This window comes from Peromyscus californicus, unplaced genomic scaffold (assembly GCF_007827085.1).
Source record: "Peromyscus californicus insignis strain IS unplaced genomic scaffold, ASM782708v3 Scaffold_18__1_contigs__length_77618521, whole genome shotgun sequence".
Taxonomy (NCBI): Eukaryota; Metazoa; Chordata; class Mammalia; order Rodentia; family Cricetidae; genus Peromyscus; species Peromyscus californicus.
In genome coordinates this window covers 63,858,856-63,882,258 of record NW_026294480.1, presented here as the reverse complement: position 1 = coordinate 63,882,258, position 23,403 = coordinate 63,858,856, and the positions used below count along the sequence as shown (strand labels likewise).

General features: G+C 37.5%; 1 protein-coding gene across 6 annotated transcripts in view; it reads right to left on the bottom strand.

The window, feature by feature from the left end:
- Positions 1-23,403, bottom strand: part of Xrcc4 (X-ray repair cross complementing 4) — a 257,737-nt gene that overhangs the window by 17,242 nt on the left and 217,092 nt on the right. The window lies entirely within an intron of this gene.

The window sequence follows — 23,403 nt, the reverse complement described above, 5'->3', positions numbered from 1 at the left end:
GATCAGGCAGGACTGACTGACTCCAAAAGAGCAGGTGGCAAATGGTGATGGAAATTCCCCTGTCTGCTAAGGTGCCACAGCTCATAAAACCGCACACTTAAGAAGCACAGGCTCCACTTTGTATTAATTATATCTTGATAAACAAAGCAAACAAGAGCATTTTCAAACAATTTGATACCCATAATGAGCTTATTCCTGATTAACATGCAGATTTATGCCACCAATGATTTTAAGAATCTGCTGACATCAAAAACAGCATATTGTTAATTGTGAAGACCATTCCCATGAAACAGCAGTAGGGGTTCCTCATCAACTCCCTGGAAATGGAGAAAAGCAATTTAAAAGGGGAAGGGTTGTTATTACTGTCAGATTACCAGGGACACTAAATAAGCATCTTTAGGCTTTCTATTACTTTTCACAGTTTAAAAATCAGACTAAAAGCTCCTTACTGATAAGAACTAGTTGTAGAACAGCAAAAGCACTGTTATCCACAGAAATAAAAAGTCATGTTACATAGTCACAAAATTACAACTGTCACAGCAGAACATCAAGGAGAGCACTATGCTCCAGTCCATAAGGAAAGAGTGGAAATTGTGATGACAATATAATATACAGATCGTAAGTGGACTTCCCTATCCAGACTTTTCCTTGTGAAATGGCTTGTTATAAAGACCTCAGGAAGGGAGACAAGGTCTAATACAGAGAACACATACAATGGACGCTTCAGAGAACAGCTTGTAGGAATAAAAGAATCAAACTGACAATAAGGGAGGCCACAGCTCCTGAAACCATAGATCCAGAGTCACTGTAGGAGGCTGACTGCAGCTTACAACAGAAAGACCAGGAAACATCAACGAGCTAAAGAAGGTGGCTCTCAACTATGTTATTTGCGTAGTATCTTCTTAAAAGAATCACTTGAAGGGTCCCCACTTCACCTATGAAAGCAGCAAGTGGTGGGGGAAGGCCGCTCCTACAAGATCAGCTGTAATGGCCATCAATCTACGAGTCTTCAATAATTCTATCTGTAAATTATTTTTATGCTGCTTCTATGGAACAGACCTTTTTTTTTTCTGTTAAATTTAGATGGTAACTGTAGCAGGGTCCTTGGTGTTGTTCCCTTTGGGGGCAGGGGCCAAGAAGGCACAGAGTCAAACCACACAGACTCCAGGAGAATGTAGAAACAACAAGCTCAGTTATTCAGGAAGAGGAAAGCCTTATATACCCTCTACCCCACCCTGGGGGGAGGTCTGGTGAATATGCATCTACTGGTGTGACATGGCTGCCTCTCATTGGTCCAGGTCATCTCCAGATCGTTTCAGCTGCTGTTGCTAAGATCATCAGGCAGACCCAGGCTGGCTCTCAGAAAGTATCTTTTTTACTTGTTTGGGCGGGATGGCCCACAAGCCTGTTAGGGATGAGTCATCCCACAGGGAACAACAAATAAACTGACTCTATCAAAATACTTTCACCAGGATATGATGGTTCATGCCTTTAATCTTAGCACTTGAAAGCCTGAGGCAGGAGGATTTCAGTGAATCTGAGGCAGGCAAAATGACACAGTAAATTCTATGAAGCCTAGGTTACAGGGTAAGACCCAGTCTTCAAAAATCAACATATCCTGCACCCTTAAGATGACTATCCAAAACAAAAGGCCACAACCCTAACCCCCGATTCCATCTTTGGAAGAAACAAAGGCACTCACAGGCGTAGGACACTGGCATCAGCACATGGAATTCAAGGAAATGTTTGCCCTTCTAAATATATACTGGATTTTCCACTTCCAGATACTAACATTCATGATTATTGCAAAAGTCAATTTCATCTGATGTATTAAGAAAGATATTGATGTATGCATTTTATTTTTCCCTGTATCTTTACTGAAAAATTTTATTTATGGGCTGAAGACCAAACCCAGGGCTTTGCATTTTCTAGGTAAGCATTCTATCAGGGACCTAGACCTCCAACCTCTCCAAAGAAACAAACACGAAATGAATTTAAACAGTTGCTGAAGCTCAATTGTTATTTCTGTAAATTCGACACTGGTATATTAGCTGATTAAGCTGGTATAAAGTATATTAGTTTTGTTATAGCCTGAATGGTGAAGTTAGAAGTAATTTTTGTCTAGTGGAGCTCTGCAGAGTAAGTAGTTTAAGAATGATTTAAGTTTTTGGGCTTAGGGTGGTATAGGTTGAATTAAGATAGAGACAAGTTAACTCATTAAAAAATTAAAATAGCCTATGGTACATCTTATTAAAGAACTTAGAAAACTAATAAAACTATCCAGCTCTTTAAATAAAAAGTTACAAAATACTTGGACACATAATTTCGAAACTAAAAGTTAAAGTGTATCTTAGGATAGTTATAGGAATCTTATTTTACAATAAAACGAGAAGTAAAGATTTTAAAAATATTTAAGTACATCTTTCTATAAGTAAATATTAGCATATGTTTTCTTCCTAAAGTATACTAGGAATATGTTTTAGAATTTATAGGATTCTTGTATGAGTAGTAGAAACTGTAAAATACTAAAAGTAATTCTTTCTACAAGCAAATATCAGCATGTAGGTTTTTCCTACAGGTGAGTATATGAGAACATTCTCCTACTTATTTATTTATTATTTTTTTAGAAAGCCCAAGTGATATATTCCAGGGGAAAAAAGGGAAGGATGCTGAGAGGGAAACGAGAGGAGTAAATTCTCACCCTGCACTAGCAAAATTGCTGTGCATATAAATAAAACATTTACAGAGTTTTATCAATAAGAGAGTTCTCTTAGACAGTTCATAAAAGCAAGCAAGCAAACACAGAAGCAAGCAGGAAATTGCCATCTGTCTACATGAATTATAATCTCCTTTGCAGTTCTACGTTCATTTGCATTAATAGCCAACTTATTTAGCCTGTGATGGAAGCAATTATCCCTGAAAACCCTCTGCCAGAATAAAACATGAAGGGAGGCCTCCCTGATGGGCTGAGCTTGCAAACCCGTGTGTAACGGGGATGTAGACACAGCTTAATTTACTAAAGGTTTGGGCTGTTAGCCAGGGACGCCTGGGATGGTCTTGAGTGCTCCAAGGCTCTCAGGTGAGCTGGGCATTTTCAGAAAGAGAGCAAGTGTTGGGCTTCCACAGGACACTGGTTCATATGGATAAAACATCACTTTCAATGTTTATTTTCTAGTAGTTTGGGAAATACTAGGAAGTATTTGGCTTCTTTCCCTACAAAATTGAAAAGTTGGATAACATCTAATGCTATGATGTGGGAATGAGCTTTGCAGATTTATTGATCAGCTGACTCTGTTGCTTGGCTCTTGGTACAGAGAGAAAATCAACAGCTGTCTTTTTACTTTCTTCATTATCACTGGATGAAATCTAATTGTCCTTTACATAATTTATTTGTCTTTTCCTCTTTGTTTTCACAGCCAAACCACTAGAGCCTTCACATCATAGTCCATCTTCATTTTTTCTTCTAGTGTCCTTTCTCACCTACCCTCTGATTTGCTCAAATTCACACTCAAGACACATGTTTCACATCTCACTGGAGTGCTGTGTGACATGACGGATGCAGTACATCAGGTTTCTCCACTTATCTTTGCTACTACTTTGATAAAAGAACACAGGAAAGTGACTTCTTCCTACTGTTCACTTTGTTAAAAATTCTCAGTGAATAAAAGGAGAAGTGAGAAATATTTTTATTAGCACCACTGCCAAAATTTTATTAGGATTTCAGGATTTAGTGACGTTCATAGACAGAAAAAAAGTCTTAATTCCTTTGACTGATTAAAATATGGTGCCTTTGAGAAGCTCACTTGACATTCCTGTGAAGCTGCTTCTCTAATAACCTAGGAAACTGTCAACAACGTAAAATGATGGTCGTTTCTGGGGTAAAACTGGAATATTCTTTTACCATATGTAATGTTACTTTTCAAACAAACAGTTTATACTATTGATGAATATGACTAGTCAAAGTTTAGAAATCAATAAATATGGCTTAGGTCTTAAACTTTTTGTTATTTACAATAAACATGGAAAATGTAGTTTGTAGTATTAAACTAACCAGATTTGGTTTTAATTCTGCAATTTCTCATGCTTGCTTAGGAAACTCTTACTTCTGCTATGAGATCAGTTTAGACTTTCAAAGTAGTTTCATATAACTCAGACTACCAGACTTAGGCCATACTCCTGTACTCTGTTTTTCTTCCCCACGTCTCAATCACACACTCATTTCACTAAAACTGGTAGTATTTTTATCTGTGTCTGTCATTAAAGTCATTCTACTTGATGTTTATGAATAGTGTAGAAAGCTAGCACAAACAACACAGGTTTACTCTCTCATAGTTCTGTAATTCAAAATCCTAAAATTCCTATTCTTGAACAAAATAAAGCTGTCGAGTGAAGAGGCTGTGCTTGCTCTTTCTACGTCTACAAGGAGACAACCTGTTCTTCTAGCTTTGGGCTTCTGGAGTTGCAGCATTTCTTGGCTTGGAACTTCACCACTGCACACTCTGCTCACTTAATCACACTGGTGTTTTCTTCTCTGTATTATCCCTCTCTTCCCCTACCATAAGACACATGCCACTGCACTTGGCCCACACTGAGATTCCAATATAATTCAAGGAAAATCTCAAAATTCATACTTTGACCACAGCTTCAAAGTCTGTCATATATAGCAAAAGCCATCAAGTCAAGGAGGAGAGATTTCCTTTTCATGCCAGACCTTTAGTCCTTAGATAATCTAGTATAAGGTAGGTGCCATAAAATTATCAAACAAATGTATTCAAAACATCCCTGAGGCATATAAAAAAACTGAGGTTCATAGAGGCAAACTCATAGAAAACTATGGGCTTACAGTATTTATCAGAGAGTAACAAGTGAGAAACCTGATTAGAGGCTTTTATCATGTTTGTGAATGATGCGGGATACGCATGTTTAAATGATGTGTGATGTGTACTGGGAATATGTATACCGTGGTACACATGTGAAGCCCTCAGACAGCTTTGTGAAGTCAGTTCTCTCCTTTGGCCCTGAAGTGGGTTCTAGTGATTGCGACTTGCTGTCAGGGTCTTCTGCCCAGCACCTTTACCTGCTGAGCTATCTTGCTGCCTCCAGGGTTTTATACATCACTTTTATTCATTTATCTTTTTTTTTTTTCAGTACTAGGGATTAAACCCAAGGCCTTGCACTGCTACCACTGAGATACAGACTCAGCTTGAGCAGGACATTTTTTGATGTACTTTTTGTGTCATTACAAAATTTTTGATGAAACTTGTGGTAAATTTTGCAATTCTAAAAAATGAAGTGAAACTAATAGAGTGTACTACAGCCATTAATAGTGTCCATAAAAATCTGTTATCATCCATACCATTTATATTGAAATTTAAGTAGTCAACACTGTTTCTTTTTATTATGAATATAGACAATCTAGACTATAACATACATCAATTTTACATAAAATTGAAATATTTTCTTACATAGTAAGTGAGCTTCTTTTACTAAGCTATGATTAACTCAAAGCTACATTAGAGGATACTGTATTATCTATTTTTAGAGTTGTGATTCTTATTTATTTGAGTAGCACAAGTTTTTAAAGTGCTTCATGCCATATACTATGATTATGATATTTAAAGACACATATAATAAGCTGATATTTGCTAAAGGAAGAGTCTACAATATTTGAGAATAAAAAGGGATGTATGTGGAAGAAGAATGACCATCAAATAATGATTAAGTAACATTAATGGGGAATGTTTCAGTTAAGATTATGATCTTAGTTGGGCATAATGTGTCTGGAAATTCTTTACTCAGATAGCTATCAGCAATAAATTGTATATACAACTTATTGTCTTTACATATCATATATTGTGGGGAAGGTACATTACATAAATTAGAATATAATATTTTAGAAACTGGTATGATCAGAGAGGAAAAAAAATTAAAGGTAAGAAACCCAGTCCTTGGGATGGGATAGGTTACAATATTACTATGGCCAAGGTGGTTTCACGGGGAGCGTGAAGTGGGGGCTGAGATGTGAAAAGGAGATGGCGAGTGTCTACCAGAGGAGCACTCTAGGCAAAGGAATGCTTGAGTAAAGGCCAGTCTGCAGGTGATCTGGGTAGAGAACACGCTGCAGGTGGTTGCAGGTAAGCAGAGGAAGCAAGGGGGTGAGGGGTCTCAGGTAAGTTTTGAGTGGTATGGAGGGCACAGAGGAACAGTTAGGAACAATAAATAAAAGAAGAGACACAAATATCCTGTATTGTGGGAAATTCATACAAGACATTTTGTTGTCACGAAAACTGAGATTTTTGTGTATTAAGATATCTCAGGGGAAAGGGTCAGCACCATGAGGAGTCCCTGACCCCACTTTTGCACATTAACTCATAGTGTCTTCAATTGGAAAACACTTCAATAAAGATTACAGAAGCAAATTCAGTAGAAACATTTAGATAAAGGTTCAGAGGAAGGTTCAATGAAGAGTAACTTTTACTTCTCACTTGGTACTTCCTGTACTGTGGGCTTCTAAAACTACCTCTATTATTTGTACTTTAGAAACCCAAGAATAAGAACCACATGTACGACATCAGCCTGGTCTGCTTGCAGGCAATTATGTGTGTCCCACTTATTATTTTTAGGGTAGCAGTAAACATACATGTGTAAAGGATGTTTTAGATGGACTCAAGTGTCCTTTGGGTACATATGCAGAAGGGTTAGAGCTGGGTCATGAGGTAGTTCTACTTTCACGTTTTTTAAGATTTATTTTTTTTATTTCATATGAATGTATGTTTTGCCTGCATGCATGACTATGCATCATATACATGCAGGGCTCATGGAGACAAGAAGAGGGTGTCCAATCTCCCGGGACTAGAGTTCTAGACAGTTACGTTCTGTGCTGTCATGTGGGTGCTGGGGATGGAATCCAGGTTCTCAGAAAGAGCTATCAGTGCTCTGAACTGCTGAGGCATCTCTCCAGTCCCTTTTTGTAGTTTGTAAACAAGTCTTTGTACTGATTTTCACGTAGCTGCACAGATTAATTCCCACCATCAGTTAATAAGTTTTTCTCTTTTCCCAGGTACTTGCTAATCTTTGCTGTCTTCTTGATGTTAGCTATTCTGACTGGGGTGAGATGGAGTCCCAGAACACTTCATTTGCATTTTCCTGATGACTAAAGACACTGAATGATTTTTCAAATAGTTACTAGCCATTTATGTTACTTGTTTTGAATACTGTCTCCACAGTTCAACAGCTTATTTATTGACTGGAGGATTTGAATATACTTTTCTTTATTGTTTAATTTTTGTAGTCTTTTATATATCACAGACTTTTAGAAAAGGTTTTTTGCTCGTTTGTTTTTCTGGGTCATCCATTCTACTCCCTTCCATTAGTCTATGCTATTACCATATTGTCTTTGCAATAGTGATGATAAGTTCTGTATGCAGAGAGATGGTGGACAGACTATATGCTCTCATGGCCATTCACAAATTGTCAGGCTGTCATGCAGAGGGACTTTCTAGCTTAAACTACAACTTCTCATGTTCTACTGGCAGACTAAATGGATCATTTCTACAGCAATTAGAGCCTAGTTCAGTCTTCCCCATGACTGCGGGAACTTAATTCCTTATGTCCATTGGATAGCTATGGATAAATGACCACAAAGTTGAGAATTTCATAAACAGAAAATGTTCCATACAGTTCTGAAAGTCACATCTGAAATGACTCTCACACAGTTAAAATCAAGGTGCTGACAGGATTATGTTTTAACCAGTGGTTCTATGGGATAACCAGTTTCCTTGGCTTTTCTATTGAAGAGTTTCAATTTTTGCATGGCTTTTCTCAAGCCACTTCTCTAAATGTTCAAAGGCAGCAGCTCAGCATCTTCTGTCCCCTCTAGCCTATGGGCTCTTTCTCATCCATCTGAAATTTTCTTTTCCTCCCTCTAACACAGACACACTTGGAGTTCATTTAGGGTCATCCTGACTCTCTGCACCATGGGATCCTTGAGTTATTTATTGCTGAAAATCTAGTTTGTCCTATAAGGTAACAATCACAAGTTCCAATGACTGTCATGTTGATCTTGGCAAACCACTCTTTTGTCACCACACTTTCACAGATTCCAGGCAATTGGGTTTTGACTTTTTGGTTTTTTTTGAGGGACAGCAGGAAGCATTACTCTTTAATGCAGAAAGGTACAAAGGCACACAGAATAAATGTGAAAATGTTAAGTGTTGCCCAAGGGAAAATTTCCTTTACATCTTTTCTAAATCACACCTCTCCCTTCTATTCAGTTCCTACTAGGAAATCAAGCCTGGAGAGCTACAAACTCTCAGAGGCAATCTCAATTTGGTCACATGCCCTGTTCTGTGGGATCGTCTCCCCTCCTCTCTTCACAGTGCAAGTCAAACAGACGTTCTCCCACTCCGGAATGTCGCCAATATGACTTCAGCTTTAAGGCTTTGGGGATCCATGGTCTATTGCTTTTATAACCATAATATTTAAAATACCATTTTACTTTTCATTCACAGGGGCTATACATTACAGAGTATATGAAGAGAAGATACATATGACTGAGCTTAAAAGAATATCTAATTTTTCTCTAAGAGACCTATAACATAAAATTGGTTTCAAATTTTGTAATAACTTGCTGTGCTCTCACATAGCCAGTCAATGATAGAAATGATTTTGATCACTGTGTGCTGGGGAAAATTACCTCCTTTCTAACTAAATCCTCAATCTATTTTCTAGAAGACTACAATATATTTTTCTTTTGTTCAAAAGCAATGTGAAAGTCACATGTTGCAAATACTAATGAGTGCCTTATGGAGACCAAGGTAACTTTAAGATTTGATAATTTTGCTTATTAAATTAATGGAGTGCCATGAACAGCCTGCTGAAGCTTTCTAAATATATTTCTCATGGTAGTATTATGTAAAGATCTGCCCCTTGTGCAAAAGAGTAGAAAATGTGGTTCTTGTATTATGAGTCCACACATATGGAAAGACAGACAAGCAAATACAATTTTGGGAGTATATTGACAATATTAGCTAACAGAAATAATTATGAATTAAGATTAAACTGAACAAAAATTATATAATTATATAATACAAATGTTAATGAGTGGTTTGTAGATTATATGGATAAATTTTAGTTTGCACCATTTAATTTTAAAAACCCAGAGGATGATATTTTCTGTACTTGAAGCTCAGTTGAAATACATTCAATATGTTTCCTATAAAGAACATGCCATATTATAAGTAATTATATTTTCATAGACCTCAAAGAGCACTATTTTCAAAGGCCTTTTAAGCCTTAAGGCTTGAAAGTATAAAAATAATGTTTAAATGTATAGAAAACTTTCAGTATTGATTTTTCCAAGAAACCAGGAAATTAGTTTGCAAACACGTGAATCTATGTATTAACAAAGATTACTGTTTTCTTCAAAATATAAATGTTTAAAAGCAAACTGTTTTGTAACAGGTATTATCTTATTCCTATATCTATAGCTTTTCATTCAAACAGCCACATCCTGCTTTACTATTTCTATAAATCCATGTCTTTCTGTTTCAATCCATCTCTCGATCCAGGTGGTTTGTGTCCATATGTTAAAAGAAATAGAATGCTCAGACTGAGCAAATACTATCTTAGTGGACAACACACAAACTTCCTTACTAGATTCAAACTTTTTTTATTGTTAGAATATTGTTTTTCAAGTGAAGGTTTTCTAATAAGCAAAATGGTGAAAAGTTGAAATGAGTTGAGAATAAAGGAAGAGGATATATCACTAAGATTCTTTGATTTACCAACAATTTTCTTGGCCCTTCAAGAATATTTGAGGGATATTTAAGGATTCATGAGACAGTCATAGAAAGAAGAATGTACAATATGCTTAGTAAGACACAGAATATATCACGTACTTTTCAAAGGCTTTTTCACAAAAGTGAAGCATGAATTTTAACATTCAGTGTTAACTCTAAGCTATTCTATTACAATATATAGCTATTTCTACGGCTCTATTAGGTCAATCTTCTACAGCCTGTGCATGTAGTATATACACGAACACATAAATGCCTCTTGGATTTCATCTCTCTTACCCTTACTATTATGTCCTTCATTTCGGCTATAAATTAACCTATTTCTTGTTCCTTACACATATTTCTTTTTCCATTTCCATGTTTCTGAATCTTTCATGAGATTTTTGCCTTACCTATAACATTTCTAAACCCAGCACTGAACCATTTGACTAAACTTCTTGATAGTCACAACTAAGTTGATACCATGTCCCCAGTCTATGATATGCAGCTTACGACTTTCTTAAAATAGCTAAATGTACTCTTTATAGTTTTCTTAAAACATGAGTCCTACTTTGTCTTAAAAGTGTTTTCTATTATTGTGTATCCTTTAGCTAAATTATATTGAACTATGTATTAGAAAGCTAGGCAGCCCTCAGGGTCAAATATGTGTCAAAGCTGTCAAAAGTGCTTGCAGGATGCTCATAAATGGAATACTGCCCATACTCTGTATTTATTCTCACTCCAAGACCTAAGCAATTAGCAGAAACAATGTATAGCCACTGTCTAGACACTAGAATCAATAACTAAAATTGCTGGCTTGAAATAATGAAATTAAAAATCCCATTAGAGTGCTTGGAGCCTTCTAGTATTCTTCCATGAACGAGTATATCAGACTAAAGTACTATAGGAAAAATTACATTTCTTTGCATCATTTGGTCAGAATAACCCTGCACTATGTGACAGGAGAGAGGAGAAGTTAAATTTCCTCTTTCATAGCAAAGACACTGAAAGCCCAATGCAATTATCCCCGAATCCTTACTCCCACAGACAGAGAGTGATCAAAGGGCTGACTCCTGATACCTCTTACAGTTATGACTTTTCCCTTTCTGTTTCCTCATTTCCCTTCTCTGTTCTGGTCGATGTTCTGGTTTATTGCGGGCTTCATGCAAGAAAAGAAACCCCAAAAGGATGACTCAGAATTTCCAGCATCTCTAATGCTCACGCCTGCCAAGCTGTAGCACTTCACCAGGGCAGGATCCTGTTGCCTAATCAGCCTCTCACTGGAGTCAGGGTGGGAGAGTGCTGTCTGTGGCTCTGCTCACGTCACCCACTTTCCACCAGGACCATGTACTGCTGACTCAATTGGAGAAGTCATAAATCCTGCAAACTATCAAGCTACAAGGGTGAACACTGTATCATACCATGTCTTTGGTACCAATACTTTCCATTTAAGAAACTATTCCTACTAACCTAAAACTGATAATAATTTGATATTTTAAAAATCATTCTTAAGAGAAGAGGACACAACTGTAACAGATTTACCAATCACTTGATGTTTTTATTAAGTTTAGCCCTGTGTTGAAATATGACTAGATTGCCAAATATGGGAAATTAATATTGATTTTGATCTCACGAACTGACGTCTTTTTCTTTTCATGTTTAAAGTGAGATGAACATACAACTTAATCATGAATAAACTTTAATATGATGAAAAGTTCTAGTTTTCAATAGCTACTAATTTTCCTACTTCTTGAAGTTAATGAATATTCATAAATAGAGGTGTTAGCTGTCTTAATTATCTATGAGGTATAATAGTAGCACTTGATTCAAGTCTTATAAATACAGTGATCTTTACTAAGCCCAGAGTGTTTGGACAATGATTTATGAGATTTGGCATGAAGCATGTACACATGTTTTTTTCTATTTTGGGATAATATCTATACACTGAGTTCTGAAATACAAGATCAAGAATAACTTAACTGGCTGTCATTTTTATTAGTTTAATAGACCTACATTAGCGACTATTCTGGGTAATCTATGATTTCCTTTCTATCTATTCCTAATCAAACTCTTGCCATGCAATTCAGTTGACTGTGGCTGAATTCAAATAAATGGATTTTACTAATGCTTAAATCTTTCCTTATTTTCCATGCGTCATTTACAATATTATCCAAGTTTTCTTTCATTGTATTTGCAACATTTAAACCAGGAAATTAGTCTCACTTGAATCATTATTTCATTTATTTCACTCTCAGTTTACTTCATAAATCATTAACAATATGTAGGCTAAGCAATGCTCTTTGTCTCTTTAACAGGATTTGTTCTTATATTATTTGTAGGGTTTTTGCTAGATTATATTTCCAAAATTACAGTACTATAAAATCTTCCCAGGTATCAGAAACAAAGTTAGAAAACACCTTGATAACAGAATTCTAAGAATTCTCAAGAAAAATGAGTATCATGTAACTTGTGGTTACTTTAGCCATAGGTAACATGTACATGGGAATGGGAGGACAACAGTGTTTGTCCAAAGGTGCCAACTAACTATAATAAAATAACCATTATTTATTACAGTCACAGAAATAATTTGTACATCAAAACATACAAAAGTATTTATAGGCTACCAGGTGACGTTTTGATACATGTATGGGTTATTTAACATCGTGGTGAAAACACTCAAATGAAAACCTTCTATTGGGTTTCTGAATGTAACAGTGCATCATTGTTTAAATGTGCATGCCAGAAAACCTTTCCCAGTGAATAAAACAGTGCTGTCTGAAGGAGTGGGGAGTACTTGATTGGCTTTATATCATGCAAAGTTAAGACAGTATGTTCGATTGTAGAGCCAGTGAAAGAAGAGAAGCAGCCCATCCCCCCCATATCAGCAAAAGATCCAATCTATCAGAATTAAGCAAAACAGAACAACCTAAATGCTGTATATCTAAAGAGACAAAAATGTGAGCTTATATATAAAGGTTAAAAAAAATTAGGACTGGAATACACCCATACCCCACAAACCCTAACAAAAGACAGTTCTGTGTTCACATTAACACCACATAAAACAGTGCTGTAAGAAATAATCAGAGCTAGTTTGTATTAAGCAGCACCTCTGTTCTCCAGGAAAACTCCTTTATCTAACAACACAGCTTCAGACGGGGCACTGTAAAGCCCAGGCACATTTAGAGACACAGCAGGGATTTGTAACACATCTCTTTTCACTGAACAGAAGAAAATGAACTTTAGCTAGGACAGATATATAGCAAGATTTACAAATCTGACCCACTAACATATGGCAGACATGTCTCCCCAGCACTGCTACAACATTTATAGTTCCATCTCACAGTTTTCAGAAAAGTTCAAAGTTCAAATTCATACAATGTCAACCAAATTCTCTATAATATTCCTATCTTCCTGTTCCTCTAAAGTCATTCTCCTTTGTGAGTTTAGTCTCCTAAACTTCAAAGGGCAATGAAGTACTGGAACGCTTGCACTATGGGAGAGACAAAGCATGAAAGTGCCTTGCACTAATAGGAAAAGCTTGTACTTAGCCTGAATGAATTCAAGGTGAAATGGCATGCCGTTAGAATGGCAATTTTTGTAGGAAGTAAAGACTATCATAGAAAAAGGATATGTAAAAGCAGGCATATGGTCAGAAATAAATGACCATAAACAGGATGGAGAATACAACGCTTGCTCAGATTGAAAGGAAACACCTTCACCTATATAGCCACGCTCACAAGAAATGTAATAACTCCTCCCTGAAGAAAAGCAATCAAAGCTAGGCTTACTAAATATGTGGACATTAGTGTAAAACCCTTGGGTGACCAAGAATACTGTAGGACATAGTTTTAAATTCCTTAAAAACAGACACTTAAAAACCAGCCTTTAAGGTAAGGATCTTTACGACTTAAGAAAAAGAAAGAGAATCTTAGTATCATTTTAATATACCATTGACTATGCATACAGCTTAACATACATTCATACACATAGGAGACTTTTAATTTTAAAGCATTCTACAGTCCTGCTCTTTAGTACTGCCAACATATAAAATACATTAGTGTTAGATACATTTCTTTACAGCTAGCTCTCAAAAGCAAAAATGTATTTTTGTGAACTGAAATGAATAATTATTTAAATTTCCTATGTATTACAAAAGAATGTACACACACACACACACACACACACACACACACACACACACACTATAACCAAGTCAAGAAAACAAACTTCTTAAGCACTGAGATTTAAGGAAATACAGTTTGTAAATGTATTTTTTTGCCTGGGTGGCAAATAGCAAATCAAATAGCCTCCTAACTCGCCTCTGAGAGTTCCATTCTGGCCACTTTCAACCACATACAGAAGAAAAACTGATTTTCTACAATATAAATCAAATAACATAACTATTTAAAACTTTACCAAAGCCCCCCTAGGCACATTGAATAAACTACAAGCCTCTGAACTCAGGCATTTAGCGTCTGTGTGATCTGGATAGTTTTACCTCTCCGTGATAACACAGGAAGGCAAGAAGGGATGGGGAGAGAAGGAGGGAATGAAGGAGGGAAGGAGAAAAGAGAGAGATATCCAGATATCCAGTATACGTATCCGTGAATAATGACAACTACTTGCCAGTGCCTACACAGCCTTTGCACAGGTCCTCAATCGACTATCTCACTTAAAAAACATTCCTGTTTGTTGTTTATATGCAGCTTAAATATTCCAAGAGGCCTTCCTGGTCACATTTTCATCTGAGGTATTTTCTTTCTATGATTCTCTGTTTCAATTTCCTCATTAGCTTCTCTCAACATCTATCATGGCACACAAATTCAGAATGACTGTCGGCATGCTTCCAAGGTTGATCTTCCATCACACAGGTGTCAAGGTGACCACAAAGCATGCTTCTTTTCCTCTGACGGTGTTTGTGTTCATTTTAACGAAAGAAGTTCAATGTAGATTATTAAACATGCCCAGGTTAAGAACAGTAGGTTGGCCTTAGAAAACATGTTCTGTGCTGGGGTATGATTTTTAATAACAAAGATTCCACAGTCAGATAAGCTCTTTGGAGCTATGTATGTCCCTTTTGAGAGGCCAGGGGACACAATAGAAACTCTTCGGAGAAGAAACTTTTATTTTTACTTAAGTCTGTTTATTTCTATAGCTGCACATGTTCTTCTCCTTCTCCTTTGTTACATGTATATTAATCTCCAGAGATATTAGGATTCAACCTTAAAAAAAGCTTTGAGAAATGATATTCTACAGCTTCAGGGAAGAACATCTTGACTGTTGGTTTTCTATTTATCTGTTCAGTGTATTAAAAGGTTTTTACCATGATGTCACACAGGACTTAGAAACATAGTAGTCTTCTTGTTCTATGAAATAATGAACAGAGAAAATACGGCAGCTAGAAGAAAACTATTACTTAAGTGAAAGAATTTCTTTGAACTTATAATAAATCATTAATAATTTATAAATACATAAATTTAGGTCAATATATAGATTGCTGTAGTGCATGTGGATGTGTATGGCCTATAAAACATAGTAAATTAAATTAGATTTTAATTTATCAACTTACAATTCTCACATGAAACACTGCTAACTTTCAGTTCTTTTGTTGGATGGGATATCAAGGCCATGCTTCCTCCCTCCTCTCTGCTGCTGAAAGTATCAAGCTTCAAGTCCTGAGGATACATTCTTCTTTTTCCATCCCATCTGGACCACAGCAGCCTCCTAACTCATCGTTGGGCATTCTATTCTTGCCACTTTCAATCACATAGAGAAGAAAAACTGGTTTTCTAATGATATAAACCAAATAACATAATCAATCACTTAAAACCTTGCCAAGCCTCCATAGGCACATGGAATACTGTCCCAGCTTCTTTGAATTGTTTGGGAACTAATAAGGTGACTAGGAATCTTATTCTTAGAAAGCTGTTCCCACTTACATACCAAAACTTATGGGACACTATGAAAGCAGTGCTAAGAGGGAAATTTATAGCACTAAATGCCCACATAAAGAAGTTGGAGAAATCTCATACTAGTGACTTAACAGCACACCTGAAAGCTCTAGAACAAGAAGAAGCAAAGTCTCCCAGGAAGAATAGATGCCAGGAAATTATCAAAGTGAGAGCTGAAATAAATAAAATAGAAACAAAGAGAACAATACAAAAAATTAATGAAACAAAGAGTTGGTTCTTTGAGAAAATCAACAGGATAGACAAGCCCTTATCCAAACTAACCAAAAGACAGAGAGAGAGTATCCAAATTAACAAAATCAGAAATGAAAAGGGGGACATAACAACAGACATTGAGGAAATCCAGAGAATCATCAGGTCATACTTCAAAAACTTCTACTCCACAAAACTGGAAAATCTAAAAGAAATGGATAATTTTCTGGATAGATACCAAATACCTAAGTTAAATCAAGACCAAATAAACGATTTAAGTAATCCAATAACCCCTAATGAAATAGAAACAGTCATTAAAAGTCTCCCAACCAAAAAAAGCCCAGGACCAGATGGTTTCAGTGCAGAATTCTACCAGATCTTCAAAGAAGAGTTAATACCAATACTCTTTAAATTGTTCCACACAATAGAAACAGAAGGAACATTACCAAATTCCTTCTATGAGGCTACAATTACCCTGATTCCTAAACCAATCAAGGATACAACAAAGAAAGAGAACTATAGACCGATCTCCCTCATGAACACTGATGCAAAAATACTCAATAAAATACTGGCAAACAGACTCCAGGAATACATCAAAACAATTATCCACCATGATCAAGTAGGCTTCATCCCAGGGATGCAAGGGTGGTTCAACATACGAAAGTCCATCAATGTAATACTCCATATAAACAAACTCAAAGAAAAAAACCACATGATCATCTCACTAGATGCAGAAAAGGCATTTGACAAAATCCAACACCCCTTCATGATAAAGGTCTTGGAGCGATCAGGAATACAGGGAACATACCTAAACATAATAAAGGCAATTTACAACAAGCCAGCAACCAACATCAAATTAAATGGAGAGAAACTCAAAGCGATTCCACTAAAATCAGGAATGAGGCAAGGCTGTCCGCTCTCCCCATACTTATTCAATATAGTACTTGAAGTTCTAGCCAGAGCAATAAGACAACATAAGGAGATTAAGGGGATACAAATTGGAAAGGAAGAAGTCAAGCTTTCCCTATTTGCAGATGACATGATAGTATACTTCAGTGACCCCAAAGATTCAACCAAGGAACTGATATAGCTTATAAACACCTTCAGCAACATAGCAGGATACAAGATCAACTCAAAAAAATCAGTAGCCCTCCTATATACAATGGACAAACAGGCTGAGAAGGAAATCAGAGATACATCACCCTTTACAATAGCCACAAATGATGTAAAATACCTTGGAGTAACACTAACCAAGCAAGTGAAGGACCTATATGACAAGAACTTTAAGTCCCTGAAAAAAGAAATTGAAGATGTCAGAAAATGGAAAGATCTCCCATGCTCATGGATAGGCAGGATTAACATAGTAAAAATGGCAATCTTACCGAAAGCAATCTACAGATTCAATGCAATCCCCATCAAAATACCAACGCAATTCTTCACAGACCTGGAAAGAATAATACTCAACTTCATATGGAAAAACAAAACAAAACAAAAAAACAGGATAGCCAAAAGAATCCTGTAAAATAACACAACCTCTGGAGGCACCACGATCCCTGACTTCAAGCTCTACTATAGAGCTACAGTAATAAAAACAGCTTGGTACTGGCATAAAAACCGATATGTGGACCAATGGAATCGAATTGAAGACCCTGACATTAATCCGCACACCTATGAACATATAATTTTTGATAAAGAAGCCAAAAGTGTACAATGGAAAAAAGAAAGCATCTTCAACAAATGGTGCTGGCATAACTGGATATCAACATGTAGAAGGCTGCAAATAGATCCATATCTATCACCGTGCACAAAACTTAAGTCCAAGTGGATCAAGGACCTCAACATAAATCCAGCTACTCTGAACCTGCTAGAAGAGAAAGTAGGAAGTAGTCTTGAATACATTGGCATAGATCACTTCCTAAATATAACACCAGTAGCACAGACACTGAGAGAAACAATCAATCAATGGGACCTCTTGAAACTGAGAAGCTTTTGTAGAGCAAAGGATACGGTCAACAAGGCAAAGCGACAGCCTACAGAATGGGAAAAGGTCTTCACCAACCCCACATCTCACAGAGGACTGATATCCAGAATATATAAAGAACTCAAGAAATTACACATCAAAATGTCCAACAGTCCAATTAAGAAATGGCCTATAGAACTAAACAGAGAATTCTCAACAGAGGAAACTCAAATGGCTGAAAGACATTTAAGGAATTGCTCAACATTCCTAATCATCAGGGAAATGCAAATCAACACAACTCTGAGATACCACCTTACGCCTGTCAAAATGGCTAAGATCAAAAACACTGAAGACACCTTATGCTGGAGAGGATGTGGAGCTAGGGGAACTCTCCTCCACTGCTGGTGGGAATGCAAGCTTGTACAACCACTTTGGAAATCAATATGGCTCTTTCTTAGAAAATTGGGAATCAATCTCCCCCAAGATCCAGCTATACCACTCTTGGGCATATACCCAAGGAATTCTCAATCATACCACAAGGGCACTTGCTCAGCTATGTTCATATCAGCATTGTTTGTAATAGCCAGAACCTGGAAACAACCTAGATGCCCTTCAACTGAAGAATGGATAAATAAAATGTGGTACATATACACAATGGAATACTACTCAGCAGAGAAAAACAATGACATCATGAGGTTTGCAGGCAAATGGATGAATCTAGAAAAAATCATCCTGAGTGAGGTAACCCAGACTCAGAAAGACAAATATGGTATGTACTCACTCATAGGAGGATACTAGATGTAAAACAAAGATGACTAGACTGCTACGCACAACTCCAGGGAGGCTACCTAGAAAACAGGACCCCAAGAAAGACACAGGGATCGCCCAATGACAGAGAAATGGATGAGATCTACATGAACAACATGGACATGAGTGGGGGTAATGAAGGGCAAGGGTAGAGAGAAAGAGAGCTTAGGGGAGTGGGAGATCCCAGCTGGATCAAGAACAGAGAGGGAGAACAAGGAATAGGAGACCATGATAAATGAAGACCACATGAGAATAGGAAGAAGCAAAGTGCTAGAGAGGCCCACAGAAATCCACAAAGATACCCCCACAATAGACTACTGGCAATGGTTGAGAGAAAGCCTGAACTGACCTACTCTGGTGATAGGATGGCCAAACACCCTAATTGTCGTGCTAGAAACCCCATCCAATGACTGAGGGAACTGGATGCAGAGATCCACGGCCAGGCCCCAGGTGGAGCTCCAGAAGTCCAATTGGTGAGAAAGAGGAGGGTTTGTATGAGCGAGAATTGTTGAGACCAAGGTTGGATAAAGCACAGGGACAAATAGCCAGAGGAATGGAAACACATGAACTATGAACCAATAGCTGAGGAGCCCCCAACTGGATCAGGCCCTCTGAATAGGTGAGACAGTTGATTGGCTTGATCTGTTTGGGAGGCATCCAGGCAGTGGGACCAGGTCCTGTACTCAGTGAATGAGTTGGCTGTTTGAAACCTGGGGGTTATACAGGGACACTTGGCTCAGGCTGGGAGGAGGGGACTGGACCTGCCTGGACTGAATCTACCAGGTTGAACTCAATCCTCAGGGGAGTCTTTGCCCTGGAGGAGATGGGAATGGGGGGTGGGCTTGGGGGAAGGTAGGGGGGGCGGGAGAGGGGAGAACAAGGGAATCCATGGCTGATATGTAAAATTAAATTAAATTACAAAATTTAAAAAAAAGATAAAAAAGAAAGCTGCCCAAGTAGAACATGCTGCAATGACAATTTTCCTAGTGTCTTTGACAAGCCACATTTATTCGATATCTATCGCTCCTAAAATATTTTGTGTAGCTGTTTAGCAGCTGTGCTGAGAATCAGGAGTGCACTTGGGCATCTGTGACTTCTAATAGCATAGTATAATGAAGATAAATTTCTGCTGTTGAGACTACTTCAAAATATTACATCTGTAGAATTGCAATAACACCAAATCTTTCCTTTTGATCTACCTCACTAGCTTTTAACTATATATTTTTGGCACAAAACACTTACCCAATGTTCTTCCTACGCATGTAGGAGCATGAGTATCTCCACGCATCAGCTGGAGCTCAAGTGTGTGGTTGCTTTCAAATGATATTAAATGTCAATCATGTTGTCTTCTTCATCTCATAATCTGGTTTTGTTCTTTAGTCTACAAAATTTGATATTTACCTATATATGATTAAAAGAATGTTTTCCAAATAAAGTATCCTTGAATAGTTCCAAAAGAAATTCAAAAACAATCCAGAAGAATTAGATATCAATACCATATACATATTTTTATAAAACGCACCTTAAATATCTATATATTGATTATTTTTGTAGTGTTAATTTAAAGGACTGTGGTGGTTTGAATGACAATGGCCTACAAAGGCTCATAGTGGAATGCCTGCTCCCTATTTGGTGGACAATTTAGGGAAGGATTAGAAGGTATGATCTTCTTGATGGAGGTGTGCCACTGGGGATGGGCTATGAGTTTTCAAAAGACCCATTCCAGGCCTAGGCCATGGCCAAGGTCCAAGTGTGCATACATTCTTTCCATTTTCCATTTTCTCTTTCTTTCTCTTTCTTTCTTTCTTTCTTTCTTTCTTTCTTTCTTTCTTTCTTTCTTTCTTTCTTTCTTTCTTTCTTTCTTTCCTTCCTTCCTTCCTTCCTTCCTTCCTTCCTTCCTTCCTTCCTTCCTTCCTTTCTTTCTGTCTGTCTTTCTTTCTTTCTGTCTTTCTTTCTGTCTGTCTCTCTCTCTCTCTCTCTCTCTCTCTCTCCTCTCTTCCTCCTTCCCTTCTCCATTCTCTCTGCCTCCACTTAACAGATAAGATGTGAGCTTACAGCAGGGTAGCAGTGGCACACGCCTTGAATCTCAGCACTCCAGAGGCAAAGACAGACGGATCTCTGTGAGTTGGAGGCCAGCCTGGTCTACACAGCAAGATCCAGGACAGGCACCAAAAAAACTACACAGAGAAACTCTGTCTCAAAAAACAAAAAACAAACAAACAAAAGAAAAACCCACCAGATGTGAGCTCACACCAGTGCTCCCACACCATGCCTGTCTGCCTGCTGTCATGCTCACCATGGTGGTCATGGATTTACCCTCTGAAACCATAAGCAAGCCAGCAATGAAATACTTTCTTTTATAAGTTGACTTGGTCATGGTGTCTCTTCAGAGTAATAGAAAAGTAAGATAAGGATACTTTAAAAATCTTCTTTGTTTAACATCATAAATACTTGTGTATTTACAATGCCTAATTTTTTCTTAGGTAATCTGATATAACAGGTACAGAATAAGGGACTAGATGGGAGGGTTGGATCACTCTAGGAAGGGGAATTAGAACAGATGGTTATGGGTGAATAGTGGTGGCTAGAATGGCAGGATTAAAGTGGGGAGAATGAGGGGATTGAGGGAGGGAATATGGGGAGTGACAGTTAAAACTAAAGGCCAAATGAGGAGTCATATGGAAATCTAATAGTCGAAGTTTCTTATAATAAATATAAAGGTGATCTAAACGGAATTGCCAAATAATGTGGGAAACAGAGCCCCTGCTGGACAACACTAGTCACCAAATAAGGCCTCTAATTCTAGGAATGGATTATATCTAATTGATTTATTAACCAAAGGGGCCCCATGGGAACTCCCAAACAACGTAGGTTATTGCCAAGATTATTGGCTGCTCTCCACAAACTGACAGCAAGGCCCTGTTGCTTAATACAATATCTACAGAATTCACTGACCATGGAGACGTCAAGCTGGTGTCTACCTAGAGCCCTCACCGGCTCCTGACTGGTATTTTCTGCAAGCTACCAAAGGAGAAAGGTGAACACCAACCCAGCTACAAACTCTTCTATCTATACTGGTGACATGATATGCCTACTAGATAATCTGGTCAGATAGTGACACAATTTAATGGAGTGACCTACAAATACCTGATCAGACTTCAGGCCCACCCCACGAAATGGAACCCATCCCTGACACTACTTACACGGACAAGAACCTGACAGCACAGAGGCCAGGGACCTAGGGGACAACACGTTCTACTTTCTGCTAAAGGAACGTAGCAATGAAATGATTCCTAATGGCATTCAGCTATACTCCCAGGTCAGTATCTTGCTCAGCCATCATCAGAGAAGCTTCTTCCTGAAGTAGATGGGAACAGATACAGAGACCCATAGCAGGGCAGTGTGCAAAGAGTAATTCCTTGAAGCACTCAGTCCCAAATGGGATGCCTCCATCAAACCTGTCCCCTCAGGCTCAGGGAATCCTGTCAAAGAGGAGGCAGGAAGAATGTAAGAGCCTGAGGGGGCAGAGGACACAGGGAAACAAGGCCTTCTAACCACAGCAGAACTGATACACATAGGAATTCACAGAGACTATGGCAGCACACACAGGGCCTACACAGGATAGGACCCGCTGAGATCCCTGTGCTGAGCGGGGACAGGGACACAAGTCCACATGCCTAATTCAGAAGCTATCTCCAATTAGTAAGTACTCCCAAATGAGTAATTAGTTTTCTCCAACGGAGTCTCACTGGGTACAAAAACCACTCTGAAGGATAGGTAGCACAACCACCTACCTAGTAGATGGCCAACACCAACACTAAATGAACTCAATGCATTTCTGATGGTCTTTGTTTTAGAATGATTTTTCCTTTTAATATTATGGTTTTTAGTTTTGTGGTTTGTATGGGACCTGTGTGTGTTCCTGTGTGTTTCTTAAGCTTTTTCTTTGGCTCCTTTTCTTTTGTTTGTTTTGTACGATTCTGGTTTGTTTTTATTTTTTCTAATTTTATTATTATTTTATCATCATCATAATTATAATTATTATTATTATTATTATTATTAAATTTTCTGTTTGTTTCCTAATGAGAGAGAGAAATAAAGGATGCTGATTTATGTGGCTGGGAAGTAAGGAGAATTTTGGAGGAGTTGGGGGAGGGGAAACTATAATCAACATAGACTATAATAAAAAATCTATCTTCAATTAAAAGAGTTAGGGTCATTGAGATTTTTGTCAGAGAAAGGATTGCAATTTCCTTTGGGAAGAAAGAAACGAATTGGTTAGAAATAAGAAAGAGAGCTTCAATTACTAGAGACACAGAGTCTCCAGTGTGGTGGCCTGGGAATGAATCCCTGGAAGAAAGAGCTGAGTCAGCAGGCCAACACAAAGTTCCACATCCTCATTCACATTTCAACTCATAATTGTTAAATACAATTACATTGGGCAAGAAACAGGCTTGTAATAAATCTCATTGTTATTCTTATTGTTTATGACAATTGTGACTAATCCTGCCCAATTACCATATATTGACTTAAAAAGATCACATTTTCCTGCCATTATATCTATTGCGAGCTACAGAAAACTCTCTTTACTTGTGAACAGAAATCAAAAATACTTTTTATTATCTCTTCAGGAAATAAATAACAGAACACATTTGATTTAATTGTGGGTTTATAAAAATGTTTACTATGCTAGATGACC